We start from the raw sequence: 12,794 nt of genomic DNA, 5'->3' as shown, positions 1-12,794 counted from the left end.
TTTGGTGCCAAAACCAAAAATGACAGTTGTTAAAAAATATTTATATTTTTTATATATACAGTGCCTTGCGAAAGTATTCGGCCCCCTTGAACTTTTCAACCTTTTCCACATTTCAGGCTTCAAACAAAGATATAAAAATTTTATTTTTTGTGAAGAATCACCAACAAGTGGGACACAATTGTGAAGTGGAACGAAATCTATTGGATTTTTGAAACTTTAACTAATAAAAAAATGAAAAGGTGGGGCGTGCAAAATTATTCGGCCCCCTTGCGTTAATACTTTGTAGAGCCACCTTTTGCTGCGATTACAGCTGCAAGTCGCTTGGGGTATGTCTCTATCAGTTTTGCACATCGAGAGACTGAAATTCTTGCCCATTCTTCCTTGCAAAACAGCTCGAGCTCAGTGAGGTTGGATGGAGAGCATTTGTGAACAGCAGTTTTCAGCTCTTTCCACAGATTCTCGATTGGATTCAGGTCTGGACTTTGACTTGGTCATTCTAACACCTGGATACGTTTATTTGTGAACCATTCCTCTGTAGATTTTGCTGTATGTTTGGGATCATTGTCTTGTTGGAAGATAAATCTCCGTCCCAGTTTCAGGTCTTTTGCAGACTCCAACAGGTTTTCATCCAGAATGGTCCTGTATTTGGCTGCATCCATCTTCCCCTCAATTTTAACCATCTTCCCTGTCCCTGCTGAAGAAAAGCAGGCCCAAAGCATGATGCTGCCACCACCATGTTTGACAGTGGGGATGGTGTGTTGAGGGTGATGAGCTGTGTTGCTTTTACGCCAAACATATCGTTTTGCATTGTGGGCAAAAAGTTCGATTTTTGTTTCATCTGACCAGAGCACCTTCTTCCACATGTTTGGTGTGTCTCCCAGGTGGCTTGTGGCAAACTTTAGACGAGACTTTTTATGGATATCTTTGAGAAATGGCTTTCTTCTTGCCACTCTTCCATAAAGGCCAGATTTGTGCAGTGTACGACTGATTGTTGTCCTATGGACAGACTCTCCCACCTCAGCTGTAGTTCTCTGCAGTTCATCCAGAGTGATCATGGGCCTCTTGGCTGCATCTCTGATCAGTCTTCTCCTTGTCTGAGCTGAAAGTTTAGAGGGACGGCCAGGTCTTAGTAGATTTGCAGTGGTCTGATACTCCTTCCATTTCAAAATGATCACTTGCACAGTGCTCCTTGGGATGTTTAAAGCTTGGGAAATCTTTTTGTATCCAAATCCGGCTTTAAACTTCTCCACAACCATATTACGGACCTGCCTGGTGTGTTCCTTGGTCTTCATGATGCTCTCTGCGCTTTCAACAGAACCCTGAGACTATCACAGAGCATGTGCATTTATACAGAGACTTGATTACACACAGGTGGATTCTATTTATCACCATCAGTCATTTAGGACAACATTGGATCATTCAGAGATCCTCGCTGAACTTCTGGAGTGAGTTTGCTGCACTGAAAGTAAAGGGGCCAAACAATTTTGCACGCACCACTTTTCAGTTTTTTAGTTGCTAAAAAAGTTTAAAATATCCAATAGATTTCGTTCCACTTCACAATTGTGTCCCACTTGTTGGTGATTCTTCACAAAAAATTAAAATTTTATATCTTTATGTTTGAAGCCTGAAATGTGACAAAAGGTTGAAAAGTTAGAGGGGGCCGAATACTTTCGCAAGGCACTGTAATTGTACCAAGTTCGACTTTTTAATTAATACAATCAATTTAAAGTAATATGAATTTATTGTTGACCATTATTGGCACCTTTAGTGCAATAAAAGCTCAAGAAAAATGCACTCTGTAGTCAGAGACTGCAGACATGATACAAGAGATAAGTGCAGCCTCATCAGTGCCCATTAAATGCTGCCTCATTAGTGCCCATCAGATGCAGCCTCACCAGTGCCCAGATCACACAGAGCGACGATCACCTGCTGAGTCACGGAGCTGGGATTGAATTTTCCAGGCCGGGCGGCCATAGTAACAAAGTCCTGCCACCTATGATACACATCACACAGATTCAATGTCCCAGCACTGGATCAGTGTGCCGTCTATCACAAGAGGCGGGACTTTGTTACAGCGGCTGCCGAACAATTCAGCTCCCTGACACAGAGGGAGATCGCCGCTCTGCGCGACAAGGAGGGGGGGATTTGGGGCACACCAGACTGACGGCCCCACAATGTGTGGCACCTGGGGCGGACTGCCCCCCTTTTTGGTGCAATTATCGGCACTTTTTTTTTTCTTTCGGCCGAATGCAAAAAACACAATTTTCTGCCGATATGTTTCGGTGGCTGAAATTTTGGTGCACCTCTATTTAAAATAGGAAAGTATATCATATTTACTTATCTATTTACCAATACTAGCAGCAAAAGGATTAAAGTCAGTGTTGACTGAGAACCGTTTTAAATTCAACATGTAAAATACCTGAACTTGACTTGAAACTTTGTGTTTTGTATTATTTTGTACAATGCGTGTCTGTCGTATATACAGTATCTCACAAAGTTAGTACACCCCTCACATTTTTGTTAATACTTTATTATCATGTGACAACACTGAAGAAATGACACTTGTCTACAATGTAAAGTAGTGAGTGTACAGCTTGTATAACAGTGTAAATTTGCTGTCCCCTCAAAATAACTTAACACACAGCCATTAATGTCTAAACCGCTGTCAACAAAAGTGAGTACACCCCTAAGTGAAAATGTCCAAATTGGGCCCAAAGTGTCAATATTTTGTGTGGCCACTATTATTTTCCAGCACTGCCTTAAATCTTTTGGGTATGGAATTCACCAGAGCTTAACAAGTTGCCACTGGAGTCCTCTTCCACTCCTCCATGACAACATTACAGAGTTGGTGGATGTTACAGACCTTGCACTCCTCCACCTTCCGTTTGAGGATGCCCCACAGATGCTCAATAGGGTTTAGGTCTGGATACATGCTTGGCCAGTTCATCACCTTTACCCTCAGCTTTTCTAGCAAGGCAGTGGTCATCTTGGAGTTGTGTTTGGGGTCGTTATGTTGGAATACTGCCCTGTGGCCCAGTCTCCGAAGTGAGGGGATCATGCTCTGCTTCAGTATGTCACAGTACATGTTGGAATTTATGGTTCCCTCAATAACTGTAGCTCCCCAGTGCCGGCAGCACTCGTGTAGTCCCAGACCGTGACACTCCCACCACCATGCTTGACTGTCGGCAAGACAGTCTTTGTACTCCTCACCTGGATGCCGCCACACCCACTTGACACCATCTGAACCAAATAAGTTTATCTTGGTCTCAGACCACAGGGCATGGTTCCAGTAATCCAAGTCCTTAGTCTGCTTGTCTTCAGCAAACTGTTTGCAGGCTTTCTTGTGCATCATCTCTAGAGGAGGCTTCCTTCTGGGATGACAGCCATGCAGACCGATTTGATGCAATGTGCAGCATATGTTTTGAGCACTGACAGGCTGACCCCCCACCGCTTCAACCTCTGCAACAATGCTGGCAGCACTCATATGTCTATTTCTCAAAGACAACCTCTGGATATGATGCTGAGCATGTGCACTCCACTTCTTTGGTCAACCATGGTGAGGCCTGTTCTGTTAAACCACTGTATGGTCTTGGCCACCATGCTGCAGCTCAGTTTCAGGGTCTTGGCAATCTTCTTATAACCTAGTACATCTTTATGTAAAGCAACGATTTTTTTTTCTCAAGTCATCTTCCAGGACGGCACACCTGAGAGATGAGAGGCTCCTCCCTACAGGAAACACAATCAACCGACAGCTGTTTTAAGTCCCCACCCTTCCCCTTGATCCTCAGTTTTTGATTGTGTTTCTCCCTACACAGCGAAACTGTTTGTTTTTTTCCAAATGACCCGAAGCCTGGGGCTGGTGGTCTCCCCCTGGGAGCCGGACCACAAGCCTGGGAAGCCTCTGGGTCTGGTAGGATATTCATGTCCTTCCTGGGGGGTTCCCCTATCTTTTCCTCAGGGGGGCAGCAGAAATTGGAAGAGCCCCCCTGAGAGCTGAAGGACCCTGGGTACAGTGGTGTACGTAGAACTTCAGGGGCCATTATCCTGTCTCCCCTCCTTACCTGTACAGGTGGCTGTTCAGACGGGGGTGCTGGCCATCGGTTCTTTCCAGGGGGATTTTGTCCCCGACTCCTGGGTCCCCGGTAGCTCGCGTGGGCTGCCGGAGAGGGCATGGCAACAAGCACCCGCGTCATTTTCAAACTTCGGGAAAATGGCGGCGGCGTTCTTACCCAGGAGGGAAGGCTGAGAGTCAGTAGGAGCAGGCGCCCACATCCTCCTTTCTCTAGAGCGAGGAGGCACCAGTTTACTACGGTGGATGTCTGCCTTAACCACCTCAGATATGAAGATGGGAATGAGGAATGGAAGGAATTGCCCCCCCCCCCATGTATATAGACTGACTCCCTATGGGGACAGCAGTTGGGGGGGGGGGAGCACTTTGGCGGCTATCCTCCTTGCGTGTGGACCATAAGGATGGAAAAGCAAGCCCGCTGGCTGTGGCAAAAAGAGGAAGACGACAACGGTGAGTACTTTCCTTTTGCCGTGGGAATTTAGCTGCAAAATCCCCAATTCCAGCCAGAGGGTTTCTGGGCATTTGAGATCTCCCCTGGGGTCTGGATTCAAATAGCCCTTAAGCTTCTGCTAAAAACACCAGCTGCAGCTCCCTCTTACATCAGAGAAGCTGTATGGTGGACAGGTGGTGCAGAGGAACGAGTGTTCCTAAACCACCTCAGATGAGAAAGAGGTAGGTAGGCCATTGCTCCCCCTTCCCCGTGTATATACTGACTGGTGCAATGCAGAACCTGGGGTCGGGATACAAATGGCGCAGACGCCACTGCTAAAACCACCAGCCACAGCTCCCTCTTACAGCAGAGACACTGTGGTTATCGCAGCAGTAGGTTGCCAGCCTCTCCCTGCATGCCCAGTTGTGGTAGTAGGGATGAATATAGCATACAGAGGGGACCTGGTAGATACAAAGTTACTTACAGGCCAGGTATACCACTGAACAAGTTATTAATTGGGCAGTGGTTGGTGGATTCAGAAGCTCCCCTGGTCAGCAGGTGCACTGGGTTACTGGCCCTATTAGCCCAGCTGCTAGGAATCTGAAGTTGCTTCACTATGTTTAAAAGCTGACTTAACATTCAAGGATGGGCAGGGACCAAGCTTCTGTGTGGCACAGTAGGGGTTCCCTTGTCACAGATCCTCCTTTTGGGGGTTGCTTGCTATAGTTAACTTTCATAAGCTCCAACCTCCCACTCCACCTTTTACACTGTGGTTATATTATAGTGTAGGAGGTAAGAAGAAACTTTTTTTTATTGGTTTGGGCTACAATCCACTCAGTGGCAGATCTAAGGGTGATTCACCATAGATCGCTTCCTACATCCTTTTAATTGAGGATTTTCTGTGCAAACCTACGCAAGAGCTACATAATTGCTTGTTTGAAGCCTGCAAATAGCTATTTACCCCCCCAGGCTAAACTGGTAACCACCTCTTCTAGAGGCTGTCTTAAATTGGTCTCTAGGGCTGGGCTCATTGAGACTTTAGTTGTTAATCAGCACAACCTTGATATGTGCTGGCTAGGGTTTGCTCAGTCTATGGAGGTAAGGTAGGACAACAACTACTAATAGTAGGGTGTCCAACCATTTTAGGATTTGTTCCTTCACTGGTGGTGAAGGTTTAGTATCTACAGCCCAGGCTATGCCTATGAAATAAATTGCCTGTTGGTTATTTCATAAAGGGATAGACCATGACTCCTCATTGGCTGCACACCAGTAGACCTCAGTAGTGAAGGTTTGTCCTTGCTGGGATGTTTTTGTGGCACAGCAGAAATACACATTGAGATTTGTGACATCTCTGCTTATAAGGGCTATATTGCTGTACATCAGAAATGCACTGCACTGAAGCTTGTTTGCTGTCCTTTATATCCTAAAGGTACTGCTTTGTTTGGCTACAGATCAGAAAAATACAACAGTGAAGGTGATCTGTACTTTCTGGTTTTGTGCTGCACAGCAGAAATGCACATCATTGAGTCTGGTGACATCTCTGCTCATAATGGTTATATTGCTGCACATCAGACATACACAAGATTGAGGTCTGTCTGTGGGGCTTTGTGTCCTGTTTTACTGCCTTGTTGGTTACTTATCAGAAAGGCAGCAGTGAAAATTGATGGTTCGAATTTGTTGGGCTACATAGCAGAAATACAAATTGAACCCCTGCCAGGTGTAGTACATATACTGCCTTTGGTAATCCGTGTAGCACCACAAAGTGGTGTTGTGCTGATTTTAGCCATGCGATTTGACATGTGGAGTCGCAAAGCCAAATCGCTTCAATATGGATGTGCTATCTCTATTCAGAATTGTTATATTGTTGCACATCAGACATATACAAGATTGAAGGTTGTCTGTCCTTTGTCTTGCATATACTGCCTTATTGGCTGCATATCAGAAAGGACACAGCAGTGAAGATTGCTTGTCTTTTTCTGATTTTTGTTTTTGCTGCTCAGCTGAGAGACACATTGAGGATGGTGGCATCTCTGCTCAGTATTGGTATATTGCTACACATCAGACATACACAAAGATTGAATGTTTGTGTGCTGTAGGTCCTATATTTACTGCCTTTATCGGTTGTATATCAGGCGCAGCAGTGAGCAGTGTTTCTCATGGATCTACCTTTCTGCATCTTGGGGATACACAGCAGGGGTTTGTTGGCTGCAATCCTCCAGGGAGTCACAGCATTGGGGACCCCTTACTTGTTCGACCTGAAAATTGCAATTTTTTTTTTTTTCCCTGCGACCTGTGTAATCTTGAGGTCTGTGGATCCAGGAATCAGGGACTGCTGGTGTCGCACAGACACAAATGGTACCCATTGGAAGCCATAGTATATGACTTCTCATGCGTCTTGCAGTCCCAAGTCGCAGGTTGGGTCGCACGGGTGTGGGAACCCTAAACTTATCTGTCCCTTCTGATTGAGGTTTTGCTACACAGCAGGAATACTCATCATGGCGTTATTGTTTTATTTTGCAGCAGACCAGAAAGATTGCAGCTGTAAAGGCTGTCTGTCTTTTTCCTCAGTGTCTGCTTTTATGTTGTTACACAGCAGAAATACTCAAGATTGAAGCTTGTTGGTGCTTTCTGTTTCAGAAAAACACAATGCTGCAGGTTGCTTGTGTCCTTTCTCAGTGTTGGTTCTATCTGAACTACACTACAGAAGTGCATGACAGAAAGGATTGTCTTGTGTTCCATATTTTTCCCTGTGGCATAGCAGAAATGCACAACACGGGAGTTGGTGTTCATATTAATCTTATAACTGTATTTGGTGGTTTGTCAGAAATACACAACATAGAAGTTTGGGTCTTTCTGTCTTTATATTTATATTATATTTAGCCTTGTTTTGCTATACATAGGTAAAGCACAACAGTAAAGGGGGTTCCTGTCCTTTCTGTGTATATATATATATATATATATATATATATATATCAGTTATGACCTAGCTAGCTGCACTAAAGAAATACGCAGCATTTAGGGTTTGCTTGAGTCTTAATCTTTTTACGTCTTGGCAGCACATCAGAAAACCAGACTATGAGGACTGTTTGTCTACATTGAGGTTCAGATTTGGGTCTCTTCCCATATTTGATATATTGGTTTAGCTAGTCACACTCAGGCACACAACATTGTTGTCTATGCTTGTGTCCTTTCTGTCTAAATCTATTGTGCCGTGCCCACAATCTATGATCATTTTATTTGTGATATTAATAATGCATGTATCACCTTTTTGTATTTCAGCCTTCTTTTCCATGGAGGGGCCAGGAGTTCGGGCTGCAGATGCCACATGTCAGAAAACCTTGACCACTTGCATTCAGGGATGCCAGAACCATTTCCTAGGGTTGAAGCCCTGTAGGGTTATGGGGCACTGGAGGAAGGGGATAATGAATCGCCCTGTTTACTAAGAACTTGGAGAGTTCTGTTCAGAGGAGTATTAGGGCCTGAGGATGAAGTATAAAGATGTATACCCGATCGAATAGATTTCGGCTCAGTGCATGGCCTTCATTTCGCCCTTTTAGCAAAACTAGACGTAGCAATATGGGTAGTCTACTCCTGCTAGGGACTTTAATCTCCTGAAGAAGGCTCTCAGGCGTAAGTAAGGACATAGATTGGGCATGCCTTAAACCCAGGGTTCAAGCTTCTGTTAATCTATTTCCCTTAAGTAGGCTTCCCTTTAGTCTTTTGCTGACATAAAGATAAAAAGGAAGCAGTTTTATTTCCCTCAACAGGGTAGTGTTAAGACAGGCCCTCTTATTGATTAATGTAGTGTCCTTGTCTTACACAGGTCTCTTTTTTTATCTTTTTAGTGGTTCTAAGTAGCACCTACAGGCATAATAGGCCATGGTTGTTAGATGTGTGAGATAGGCAACATTGCTAACCTACAAGTTTAACATGTTTTCTGATTCCATTTTTAAGAGCCGATTTCACCTAGATACTGCATCCGAAGCGGAAAAGGCAGGAACATCTGTGGAGCAGACCTGCAGATCAGCCGCATGATCCAGCTAAGATGCCTTCATCAAGCATATGAGCGTATGGAGTGGAGGTAAAGCTCACTGCAGAGCCAAGGTTCGCCAAGAGGGTCTTGCAGTGGCCCCACCCTAAGGTAGGCCTGAGGTACTTGTTTATCCTCTCAGGTGTGCCGTCCTGGAAGATGACTTGAGAAAGGTACCAGTTACTTACCGGTAACTGTCTTTCTGGGAAATCTTCCAAGACGGCAGGCCTACTTCCCGCCCGTTGGTGGAGGGAAAATTCTAGAACACTAGAAGGTGAGTACCTATGAGTAATGATTTCCCTTGTGAACCTGGTTCAGGAGTTACTTCTCTACAAACTGAGGATCAAGGGGAAGGGTGGGGACTTAAAACAGCTGTCGGTTGATTGTGTTTCCTGTAGGGAGGAGCCTCTCATCTCTCAGGTGTGCCGTCCTGGAAGATTTCCCAGAAAGACAGTTACCGGTAAGTAACTGGTACCTTTTCAGATCCTCAGAGTTCTTTGCCATGAGGTGCCATGTTGAACTTCCATTGACCAGTATGAGAGAGTGAGAGCGATAACACCAAATTTAAAACACCTGCTCCCCATTCACACCTGAGACTGCTAATGAGTCACATGACACTGGGGAGGGAAAATAGCTAATTGGGCCCAATTTTCACTTAGAGGTGTACTCACTTTTTTTTGCCAGCGGTTTAGACAGTGGCTGTGTGTTGAGTTATTTTGAGGGGACGGCAAATTTACACTGTTCTACAAGCTGTACACTCCCTACTATACATTGTAGAAAAGTGTAATTTTTTTCAGGGTTGTCACATAAAAAGATATAACAAAATATTTACAAAAATGTGAGGGGTGTACTCACTTTTGTGAGATATGGTATGTGCTGACAGAACGAGAGAGCAGAAAGTGTCTTGCTGCTCCTTCACTGTCCAGTCACAGGCTGGGGCAGGAGGGAGGTAATCAAGCTTTGTGGCAAATGAGGTTCAATGTAGAAATTTTTTAAATAATGCATTTGGGTGGCAAAAATATGAATGCAATTTATATGCTGGGGGAGAACCTCTGGGGGAATCTAGGATGGAAAAGGACCTGGGCGTCCTAATAGATGATAGGCTCAGCAATGGCAAGTTGCTGCTAACAAAGCAAACAGAATATTGCATTAAAAAGAGGATTAATTCCAGAGATAAAATTATAATTCTCCCGCTCTACAAGACTCTGGTCCGGCCGCACCTGGAGTATGCTGTCCAGTTCTGGGCACCAGTCCTCAGGAAGGATGTACTGGAAATGGGCGAGTACAAAGAACGGCAACAAAGCTAATAAAGGGTCTGGAGGATATTAGTTATGAGGAAAGGTTGCGAGCACTGAACTTATTCTCTCTGGAGAAGAGACGCTTGAGAGGGGATTGCAATATACAAATACCGTACTGGTGACCCCACAATAGGGATAAGAATTTAGTAAAAGGGAGTTTAACAAGACTCGTGGCCACTCATTAAAATTAGAAGAAAAGCAGTTTAACCTTAAACTACATAGAGAGTTCTTTACTGTAAGCACAGCAAGGATGTGGAATTCCCTTCCACAGGTGGTGGTCTCAGCGGGGAGCATCGATAGTTTCAAGAAACTATTAGATACGCACCTGAACGACCTCAACATACAGGGATATACAATGTAATACTGACATATAATCACACACATAGGATGGACTTGTGTCTTTTTTTTCAGCCTCACCTACTATGTTGCTTGACTGCAATAGTGAAAAGTCCGATCTTCAGGCAGTCTGTTATGGACAGAAATAAAAATCATTTTTTAATTAAATAGTTCCCATATGTGTATATTACCTACAGTGCATCTGGAAAGTATTCACAGGACTTCACTTTTTCCACATTTTGTTACGTTATGCCTTATTCCAAAATGGATTAAATTCATTATTTTCCTCAAAATTCTACAAACAATACCCCATAATGATGTCTAAGAGCCTTTGCCATGACACTCAAAATCAATGTTTCCACAACTTGATTGGCATCCCCCTGTGGTAAATTCAGTTGGTTTGGAAAGGCACACATCTGTCTATATAAAAGGTCCCACCATTAACAGTGCATGTCAGAGCACAAACCAAGCCATGAAGTCCAAGGAAATGTCTGTAACCCTCTGAGACAGGATTGTATCAAGGCACAGAAAAATGTCTGCAGCATTAACCACTTCAGCCCCAGAAGATTTGGCTGCTCAATGACCAGGCCATTTTTTGCGATACGGCACTGCGTCGCTTTAACTGACAGTTGCGCGGTCATGCAACGCTGTACCCAAGAAAAAATGATGTCCCTTTTTTTTCCCCACAAATAGAGCTTTCTTTTGGTGGTATTTAATCATCTCTGCGGTTTTTATTTTTTGTGCTATAAACAAAAGAAGAGCGACAATTTTGAAAAAACAAAACATATTTTTAACTTTTTGCTATAATATCCCAAATAAAATAAAAAAAATAGTTTTTGTTTTCCATCAGTTTAGGCCGATATGTATTCTTCTACACTTACACTTGCATCAGCTCCAAGCACACTTTGTGGGCGTGCATGCCTCCTACAGCGTCCTAAAGGGCTTGACGTAGAGTTATGGGAGTTCGCCCAGCAGAGCCAACTTGCTGCAGTACAACTGCGGCGGCTGGTCTGGAAGTAGTTAAAGGTCCCAATGAGAACAGTGGCCTCCATCATCTGTAAATGGAAGTAGTTTGGAACCACCAGGACTTTTCCTACAGTGGCCGTCCAGCCAAACTGAGCGATCGGGGGAGAAGGGCCTTAGTCAGGGAGGTGACCAAGAACCTGATGGTCACTGACAGAGCTCCAGTGTTTCTCTGTGGAGAGAGGAGAAGCTTCCAGAAGAATGACCATCTCTGCAGCACTCCACCAATCAGGCCTGTATGATAGAGTGGTCAGACAGAAGCCACTCCTCAGTAAAAGGCACCTGAAGAACTCTCAGACCATGAGCAACAAAATTCTCTGGTTTGATTAAACAAAAATAGAACTCTTTGGCATGAATGGCAAGCGCCCTCTTTTTTTTTTTATTCTTTCCCTTATGGCAAGCGCCATGTCTGGAGAAAACCAGACACTGTTCATCACCTGGCCAATACCAGAGCACTCTGGGCCTCAGACTGGTCCTTCTTCCAACAGGGCAACGACCCTAAGCACTGATGTGGAACATTTCTCTATACCAGGGATATGCAATTAGTGGACCTCCAGCTGTTACAAAACTACAAGTCCCATCATGCCTCTGCCTCTGGGTGTCATGCTTGTGGCTGTCAGAGTCTTGCTATGCCTTATGGGACTTGTAGTTCTGCAACAGCTGGGGGTCCGCTAATTGCATATCCCTGTTCTATACGTTATGCGCAATCCATGTCTCCTGCGCTAATAAAGCGCCTTTTCAGCCTTTGAGTATAATCCCAAAGAGTAAAAAATTTTCTTTTGCAAAGCAGAACTTACCTAACACATTGAACAGAGAAAACAAACCCCTTTGCCTCAGGACAACAAAGGATTTCAAATGGTTTGATGTCCTGGACCATTTCCACAACAGCACACAAAGGAGTGGCTATGGGACAACTGTGAATGTCCATGAATGGCCCAGGCAGAGCCCAGACTTGAACCCGATTGAACATCTCTGGAGAGATCTGAAAATGGCTGTACGCCGACACTCCTCATCCAACCCGATGGAGCTTGAGAGGTCTTGCAAAGAAGAATGGAAGAAACTGCCCAAAAATAGGTGTGCCAAGCTTGTAGCATCATACTCAAAAAGACTTGAGGTTGTAATTGGTGCCAAAGGAGCTTCAACAAAGTACTGAGCAAGAATGAGAATACTTATGTACATTTGGTTTATTTATTTATTTTTTTAAATAAATTTGCAAAGATTTCAAACAAACTTCTTTCACATGGTCACTATGGGGTATTGTTTGTAGAATTTTTAGGAAAATAATGAATTTAATCAATTTTGGAATAAGGCTGTGAATACTTTCCGGATGCACTGTATGCGTATGTAGATGTTTGCCTGGAATTCAGTTCTAGAACCCCTTTAAAGTAGAGCTAAAGGCAAATCCATCAAATCTTTACCATCCGTGTTTCATTGGGAAGATTTGCCTTCACTTTCTGGCCCATAACCAAAACAGGAAGTGAGAGGAAATCTCCCCAAAGTGGCCCAGTCGGGTGTGCAAAGCCTCAGCACAGAGATATCAGAAAGGAGACATCAGCAATAGCAGCTTTCGTGTTTCTCTTGTCACAAGTTTCCTTTACAGAATGCCGG

This window comes from Lithobates pipiens, unplaced genomic scaffold, assembly GCF_037356315.1.
Source record: "Lithobates pipiens isolate NorthernLeopardFrog02 unplaced genomic scaffold, aLitPip1_a1.2 Scaffold_1, whole genome shotgun sequence".
Classification (NCBI taxonomy): Eukaryota; Metazoa; Chordata; class Amphibia; order Anura; family Ranidae; genus Lithobates; species Lithobates pipiens.
The sequence above is the reverse complement of the archived record's forward strand: the minus strand, read 5'-3'. Positions refer to the sequence as shown.